The following is a 9,714-nucleotide window of genomic DNA, read 5'->3' as shown; positions in this document are numbered from 1 at the left end:
ATTTTCATTGCAAGTACTCGTCTGAGCTCCAATCTAGATCCCCCGTGCCAAACTTTCACAAAAATCACTCGTCTATCCAAAACCACTATCAATAATTTCTCCACGCTTTATCTGTGCCTAAACCTAAACGTAGATTCCATAACCAAAGCTTCTTTCTTAGAACTGCACGCCTGTTGAATACTCTTCCGTTTGCCTGCTTTCCAGCTGACTACAATCTAATTGTCTTCAAGTCCAACGTAAACAAGTTCTTGATCAACCGCCTCCCTAAAGTAATCTAATTTACAAAATTTCCTCCACTTACGATTACTACGCTATAAACCCATTGGCTACTGTATACCCATCAACCCTTATTCTTGAGTGGCCTCCAGGCCTTGATAAGCGGTGACTCCTATTAAAAAAAAAAAACACTAAATATGTTTGAAAAACATATTAACAAAAAAATTTATAAAATTTATAAAAATATATAAAACTGCATAAACTTTTTTAGCAAGTTTTTTTAATCGCATATCTTTTTCAATAACTATATTTTATTAAGTTAACAAATATATATATATATATATATATATATATATATATATATATATATATATATATATATATTGTTGTTTGGCTGTGGAATTTATTATATACAATCTTTCACATTCTGAAAATCCTATCATAAGTTGCTCGCTTGGTTAGTATTGCTGGATGGCATCGTCCTTTCGAGTTAAAACTCCTACTAGTGAGACATCAGCTTGGGGTTATTAGCTGGTTGGATGACCGCGTCCCTTGTTGAGACGTAGTAGGTTCATTTCACAGTCGGATTTCGGCGCGGTTTGCTTGATCTGTGTTGGTTAATTGAAATTCTTGTGTGCAGGGCGTTTGCTCAGTTGGTAGAGTGCTTGCCTTGCATGCAAGAGGCTCGGGTTTCGAATCCTGAGTTCGGATGTGTCTAACTGACGAGCCCAAATGAGGGCGAAACTCGAGTCTTGGACTTCCGGCTCTTTGACTGTCATGGCTCTTGTGGGCTGCGACGTTGTTTGGCTGTGGAATTTATTATATATATATATAATTGAAAACTGTATCGATTCTATGCTTCCATACATAAATTGAGGAACGCATGTGCCTATTCTGGGGTGTTTAAAAGTTAGTGTCTCCTTTTATGCACCATTGCCAAGATTTCACCATGAAGAGTAATATTATTTAATGCTTAGTTAGAGAGAAAATAGACATAAAGCGAAAAGGAGACAGAAAGACAATGACCAGGAAGAAGCTACTGTTTGATTTTATTTTTTTATATTGTCCACAAATTCATTTTTTCTGGATTCAAACAATTTCACAAAAGCTATTAATTTATTAGAAAAAATATATAAATAAATCAAATCGATACAATATTTAACAGATATTAAAATTTTGATTGACTACCAATTTTGAAAAAAAAATGTTTCATATAAAATAACATGTTGTATATAAATAACATGTTGCATATAAAAATATGTTGCATATAAATAACATGTATATAAAATAACATGTTGCATATAAAATAACATATTGCATATAAAATAATATGTTGCATAAAAATAACATGTTTAATATAAAATTACATGTTGAATATAAAATAATATAGTGCATATAAAATAATATATTACATATAAAATAGCATGTTGTATATAAATAAGATGTTGCATATAAAATAACATGTTGAATATAAAATAACATGGTGCATATAAAATAACATGTTTCCTAAAATTTAAAATGTTTCATATAAAATAACATGTTGTATATAAATAAGATGTTGCATATAAAATAACATGTTGTATATAAAATAAAATGTGGCGTATAAAATAATATGTTTCATATAAAATAACATGTTGAATATAAAATAACATGTTGTATATAAAATAACATGTTGTATATAAAATAACGTTTCATATTAAATAACATGCTTCATATAAAGTAACATGTTTGATATTAAATAACATGCTGTATATAAATAAGATGTTGCATATAAAATAACATGTCTCATATAAAATAACATGTTGAATATAAAATAACATGTTGAATATAAAAAAACATGTTGTATATAAAATAAAATGTTGTATATAAAATAACATGTTGCGTATAAAATAACATGGTGCATATAAAATAACATGTTTCATATAAAATAACATGTTGTATATACAATAACATGTTGCATATGACATAACATGTTGCATATAAAATAACATGTTGCGTATTAAATAACATGTTGTATATAAAATAAAATGTTGCATTTAAAATAACATGTTGAATATAAAATAGCATATTGAATATAAAATAACATGTTGTATATAAATAAGACGTTACGTATAAAATAACATGTTAAATATAAAATTACAAGGTTCATATAAAATAACATGTTGTATATAAAATAACATGTTGTATATAAATAAGATGTTGCGTATAAAATAAAATTTTGAATATAAATTAACATGTTGAATATAAAATAACATGTTGAATATAAAATAACAAGTTTCATATAAAATAACATGTTGTATATAAAATAACATGTTGTATATAAATAAGATGTTGCGTATAAAATAACATGTTTTATATAAATAAACATGTTGAATATAAAATAACATGTTGCATGTAAAATAACATGTTTTATATAAATTAACATAATGAATATAAAATAACATGTCGAATATAAAATAACATGTTGCATGTAAAATAACATGTTGCATATAAAAAACATGTTTCATATAAAATAACATGTTTCATATAAAATATGTTCCATATAAAATAACAAGTTTCATATAAAATAACATGTTGCATGTAAAATAACATGTTGCATATAAAATAACATGTTGCATATAAAATAACATGTTTCATATAAAATAACATATTTCTTATAAAATAACATGTTTTATATAAATTAACATATTGAATATAAAATAACATGTTGCATGTAAAATAACATGTTGCATATGAAATAACATGTTGCGTATGAAATAACATGTTGTATATAAAATAACATGTTGCATATAAAATAAAATGTTGCATATAAAATAAAATGTTGCATATAAAATGAAATGTTGCATATACAATAAAATGTTTCATATAAAATAACATGTTTCATATAAAATAACATGTTGTATATAAATAAGGGTTACGTATAAAATAACATGTTGCATGTAAAATAAGATGTTGAATATAAAATAACATGTTGTATATAAATAAGGGTTACGTATAAAATAACATGTTGCATGTAAAATAACATGTTGAATATAAAATAACATGTTGAATATAAAATAAGATGTTGAATATAAAATAACATGTTGAATATAAAATAACATGTTGCGTGTAAAATAACATGTTGAATATAAAATAACATGTTGCATGTAAAATAACATGTTGAATATAAAATAACATGTTGCATGTAAAATAACATGTTGAATATAAAATAACATGTTGAATAAAATAACATGTTGAATATAAAATAAGATGTTGAATATAAAATAACATGTTGAATATAAAATAACATGTTGAATATAAAATAACGTGTTGAATATAAAATAACATGTTGAATATAAAATAAGATGTTGAATATAAAATAACATGTTGAATATAAAATAACATGTTGAATATAAAATAAGATGTTGAATATAAAATAACATGTTGAATATAAAATAACATGTGTCATATAAAATAATACGTTGCATGTAAAATAACATGTTTCATATAAAATAACATATTTGATACTAAATAACATGTTGAATATAAAATAACATGTTGAATATAAAATAAGATGTTGAATATAAAATAACATGTGTCATATAAAATAACATGTTTCATATAAAATAATACGTTGCATGTAAAATAACATGTTTCATATAAAATAACATATTTGATACTAAATAACATGTTGAATATAAAATAACATGTTGAATATAAAATAACATGTTGCATGTAAAATAACATGTTGAATATAAAATAACATGTTGCATGTAAAATAACATGTTGAATATAAAATAACATGTTGCATGTAAAATAACATGTTGAATATAAAATAACATGTTGAATAAAATAACATGTTGAATATAAAATAAGATGTTGAATATAAAATAACATGTTGAATATAAAATAACATGTTGAATATAAAATAAGATGTTGAATATAAAATAACATGTTGAATATAAAATAACATGTGTCATATAAAATAATACGTTGCATGTAAAATAACATGTTTCATATAAAATAACATATTTGATACTAAATAACATGTTGAATATAAAATAACATGTTGAATAAAATAACATGTTGTATATAAAATAAAATGTTGAATATAAAATAACATGTTGCATGTAAAATAACATGTTGAATATAAAATAACATGTTGAATATAAAATAACATGTTGAATATAAAATAAGATGTTGAATATAAAATAACATGTTGAATATAAAATAACATGTTGCATGTAAAATAAAATGTTGAATATAAAATAACATGTTGCATGTAAAATAACATGTTTCATATAAAATAACATATTTGATACTAAATAACATGTTGTATATAAAATAAAATGTTGAATATAAAATAACATGTTGCGCTTAAAATAACATGTTGCATATAAAATAACATGTTGCATATAAAATAACATGTTGCGTATAAAATAACATGTTGCGTATAACTCTTATTTTTATGCGTTTAAAATGTGTGCATTTTACTTTTTGCATGAAAAAGTTGGACCTATAACAAACACGTGATGGTAAATTTTGTTTGAAATGGTGCAACGGTAGTTCAAGGAATATTCAATCTATATCTCGTGCGGCAAGGCTGTGGATATGCCTTCTGACAAGATACTTAAACACACAGCTAATATAAACTTGTTTTAGATGTTTGATGTTTGTGGATATTTAATTGACTGGTTGATAAAGAAATAAAATTCATATAAAAACTTATTAAAAGCCTACAAGTGTAAACTATGGATTGTATATTATGAAAAAATAGCATGCACACCAAGCTTCAGTTATATGGCGTCGTATATCCGTATGTAAATTAGAGACAAATACTTAATTTTGTAATTTTAAAGAAGTGCATTTACGAACAAGAATCTTTATTTTACATATATTTATTTTAACTTATTCTATATACACTACAGTCATGACATGATTTTTTTCACACGACTTTGAGTATCAGTTTTTTTTTTCTTTTTATCTATTTGTTTTGTGTGTGTGTGTGTGTGTGTGTGTGTGTGTGTGTGTGTGTGTGTGTGTGTGTGTGTGTGTGTGTGTGTGTGTGTGTGTGTGTGTGTGTGTGTGTGCAAGAGGAAAGACCATACTTTTACAAATTCGTAGCGAGAGATTTGGGCACGAGCCTGATGAATCTGGGCTTAGTCAACCCAAGGAAATGGTTTCGAATGATCAAAACTATCAATTAACTGAGGATGTGTCCCAATCGCGTCAGAAGAATGATGTATTTCTAAAAGCAAAAACAAAAAACGATAATAAAAACGTGATTCATCATAAGATAAGCAATGTTTTCGTTATTTACTGCATTTTTATGCATCACTAAATTGTTCCCAATACTTAAATAAAATGAAAAGCCACGATTCACACCCGAACGCAAGAATTAACTGGTCGAATTTATTTTTTTAATACACTTCCAATGACTGAGTGATCCGCAAACCTGCAGAAAAGTGTTGACATAAGTCGCATTTTATATATATTTTTTTTTTACTTTTGTATAAAATATTGTTTTGACTAATTTGTATATAAGAGATTAATACATTACATGTATAAACAAAAGAAAATCTCATTATGTGAATGTATTGAAATCTCTCTATAAATAAAATATGTTTATCTGTTTTATGTATGTACCGAATTCATTTCTAAATTAATTAACCGTCTATTATGATTTATAGACGACAACTGCTATGCATAATGGATCTTAATATAAACAATATTTCGTTTATTTTAGTTTTTTGCAAAGTGAATAAAAAGAGATGAAAATGTAGACCGCCCCCCCCCTAATGTCTGTGAAATATCAAAAATATGCTTTAGGCATCAATTAGTATTTCCTAAATTTCAGAGTTTTTTGGGTTTTTTTTTTAGTATTTTAAAGGGTTTTGTGGGGGCATAATATGAGCACAACATTATTTTGAAAATACAAAAATCTAGATTTCCATTGTATTGGATGAATAGTCATGAAAAATTAATTTAGAAAAATTCTTGGAATCTCAATTTCTCTTTCAGACTTCTTAAATTCTAGACATTTTTAGAGGCAAAATCGTTTACTTTGATTAAAAGTGGAATAATGATTTTAGACATAATGTTTCTGATGTGAATCTTCTTAAGATGATATAAAACTGTTGTATTCGAGAAAATACTTTTACCTGGTCTTGTCTTAAAAGGATATATATATATATATATATATATATATATATATATATATATATATATATTTATTTATTTATAAAAGTGAAATTGTCTGTCTGTGTGTGTATGCCTGTGAGTGTGTCTGTGTGTATATTTCCCTACCAAACTACTCTGTCAAGTTTCAGTCTACATATACGAGATTTGACATAAGGGGTATAGAGATTTGGGAAAATCTTTTTAATAGGTTTTCGGCCAGAAATTTGGTGTCAATGGGTCAAAGTTCAACGATTTAAACTTTGAAAACTCTACCAAACTCCTCCGCCAATTTTGGGACTAAACACTTGAAATTTTAGATGTAGGTTACTTGGACATGGATCAAACTTTTTAACTTGATTTGAGCCCAAAACAATAAATGTTAAGGGGTCAAAGTTTTAAAAAGTTGACCTCTGCGGTCGCTGCCAAATTACTCAGCTAATTTTTGGTTTTAACATTTGAAATTTTACATAAAATGTATTCAGACATAGGGCAAGCTTTTTAATCGTTTTGGGGCCGAAAATTTGGCTGCCAATGGGTCAAAGTTCAAAAGATTTGACCTTTGCAGTCTCTAGCAAACTATTCAGCCAATTTTGGGTCTAAAAACTTGAAATCTCACATAAAGGGTATTCAAACATGCAGCAAGCTTTTTAATCAGTTTTTGAGCGAACACTTGAAATTTTAGATGTAGGTTACTTGGACATGAGTCAAACTTTTTAATATATATATATATATATATATATATATATATATATATATATATATATATATATATATATATATATATATATATATATATATATATGCACATAAAGGTATGAAAAGTACATAGGGCTCAAGCGAAGCCGGACTAAACTGAATATATATATATATATATATATATATATATATATATATATAGAGAGAGAGAGAGAGAGAGATAGATAGATAGATAGATAGATAGATAGATAGATAGAGGGATAGATAGATAGAATAAATGACAAAAATTTATATTCCAAAATTCATGATGTTGACCATCTTATAATTTATTCCTTTTAATCGGGTGATTTATAAAATTCAACTGATTTAAAGGAATAAATTGTTTTGGGCTCAAATCAATTTAAAAAGTTTGATCCATGTCCAAGTAACCTACATCTAAAATTTCAAGTGTTTAGTCCCAAAATGATCAACATTATGAATTTTGGAATATAAATTTTTGTCATTTATTCTATATATTGCTCTGTAATCACATTGAGTTTCTTATATAAGATTGATATATAATAAGAAAATATATTTCTACATTCGAACCCAGTCAAAAATTTCACCCTTGACTTAGCACGCTAGTGTCTTTCCTTCGTGTTACCAAATATGTTTATAAATCAACGTAAAGTTATTTTTTTAGGGCTGAATACTTGCCAAAGCTTTATATTTATTAAATAAACATTTAATTTGTCTAAGGCTAATGCAATTATGTGTTTCAACGAATGAACTCTTCGTCTGAGCCGATAAACAAAAATGAAAAATAAATTGGTATAAAAGAAAAGAAATCCGGTAAGCAGAAACAAAAAAGAACTGCCTGCTGAAACACAACAATTATTACATAAAACCGTGAAAATATAGGTCTAGCGGTCGAGATTATAACGGTAATATAATCACAATACCTTACTTTTAACTGGACGCCAAACATATAATCTACGGAAGACCAACAGTGTAAAAGAATTAACCGTTTGTTGTTAGAATCTTCATATTTTTATTTTCCAATAGTATTATAGCATAACTATATACATTTCTATTAAAAATACATTTATGAACTTTTTAATATTTCATTTATACTTTACTATATTATTTTACTATTTGAAAAAAAAAACATACTTTGTTTAAAAAAATAAACATCAGAAATATAGTTGTATCATAGAAGATATATTTTGAGACGGATTATATACACTGTTGGTCAGCCGTAGGTTGATATTTGTCTATCGCCACTACCTCAGAATGCCTTTGTAAACAATGCAGTGGGAAGCTTAACTTTTACCACTTTAATTACTTGTAACTAACTGACCGAAACATGCTCATGAATGTGTAGCGATATATAAATGCTTACATAAAACAAATAAAATGTATATATATATAGTCTTATCACAGGCACACACACGCGCACGCATACACACACATATATACGTTTTATTTTTTATTACCGTTTTATCTGTTTAGTTACACATGTTTCGGTTGCCAGACCATATCTACGGTCCAGCAGCCTCGTCAGGCCTTACAGAAATGGCTATTATTTTTGGAAGAACAATTTCAGAGGAAATACGAGAAAATAAAAAAAAGGGTGGAAGAGATAATAAGGAGAAGGAGCGGAGATCGACAATAGTTAAGTTTTGAAGTTTAAAATACATTAGATTGTAGTGTTGTGGGGGGGTAACAAATTCAGCTAGGCGTGGGTGGAGATATAGTAATATAGGGAGGGGGAGAGAGGGAGATAAAAGGGAGGGATAAGGAGAGGAGGGGGAGGAATTTCAATTTTGGGTTTTAAGATTTGGCTGGTTTTAGTTTAGCTAGACACTGGAGTATATGAAATAGATAAGAGAGAGAGGGGGAAGAGAGAGAGAGAGAGAGAGAGAGAGAGGATTTGTGTACGTTTGGCAAGTAGATATGGTCCGGCTAATTCCTGCCCTCTGATGAGAAGGAGAGTATTTCTTCGAAACTCCGCGGATTAAGGACTATCCACTTATCTTGTGCTTCCTTTTTTTAAAATTAAATATGTTTTTAACTCTTTTTTAAGATGTCTCTTAACATGTTTTATTAATCATTTGTTCATATAAATATATATATATGTGTGTGTGTATATATATATATATGTATATATATGTATATGTGTGTGTGTGTGTGTGTGTGTGTGTGTGTGTGTGTGTGTGTGTGTGTGTGTGTGTGTGTGTGTGTGTGTGTGTGTGACACAGTTCATCAGTGCGGCTAGACCAGCACTTTTCTCTAGCCAGGGATAGAGCCAACGAGTTGATAGTCAGCATGTCTAACCTTTGACCCAGAGAATTGGTGTACGCTAACGACCTCATCAAATATCCATTTAAATAAACACTTACCCACCGCTTTTCCAGTGCTCGAGCTGCTTGTTTATTTACAAACAAACAAACGGAGAACCTCGTATTAACGCCAATTAAGTCGGGGGAAACGAAAAAGAAAAGTTTTGTATTTATGCGCCCTTACAAAGTTCAATATGAACGTATAGCACTACTATTTTTAGCCCCTTTTTAACCAGATCTCATTTAACACCGGGACAAATATACTAACAGTATTTGATAACTAACATGAATCTAAATAAATAAACTATAAAATAAGAAAATC

The sequence above is a fragment of the Euprymna scolopes genome, chromosome 7, assembly GCF_053919585.1.
Source record: "Euprymna scolopes isolate OS-2025 chromosome 7, ASM5391958v1, whole genome shotgun sequence".
NCBI lineage: Eukaryota > Metazoa > Mollusca > Cephalopoda > Sepiida > Sepiolidae > Euprymna > Euprymna scolopes.
The sequence above is the reverse complement of the archived record's forward strand: the minus strand, read 5'-3'. Positions refer to the sequence as shown.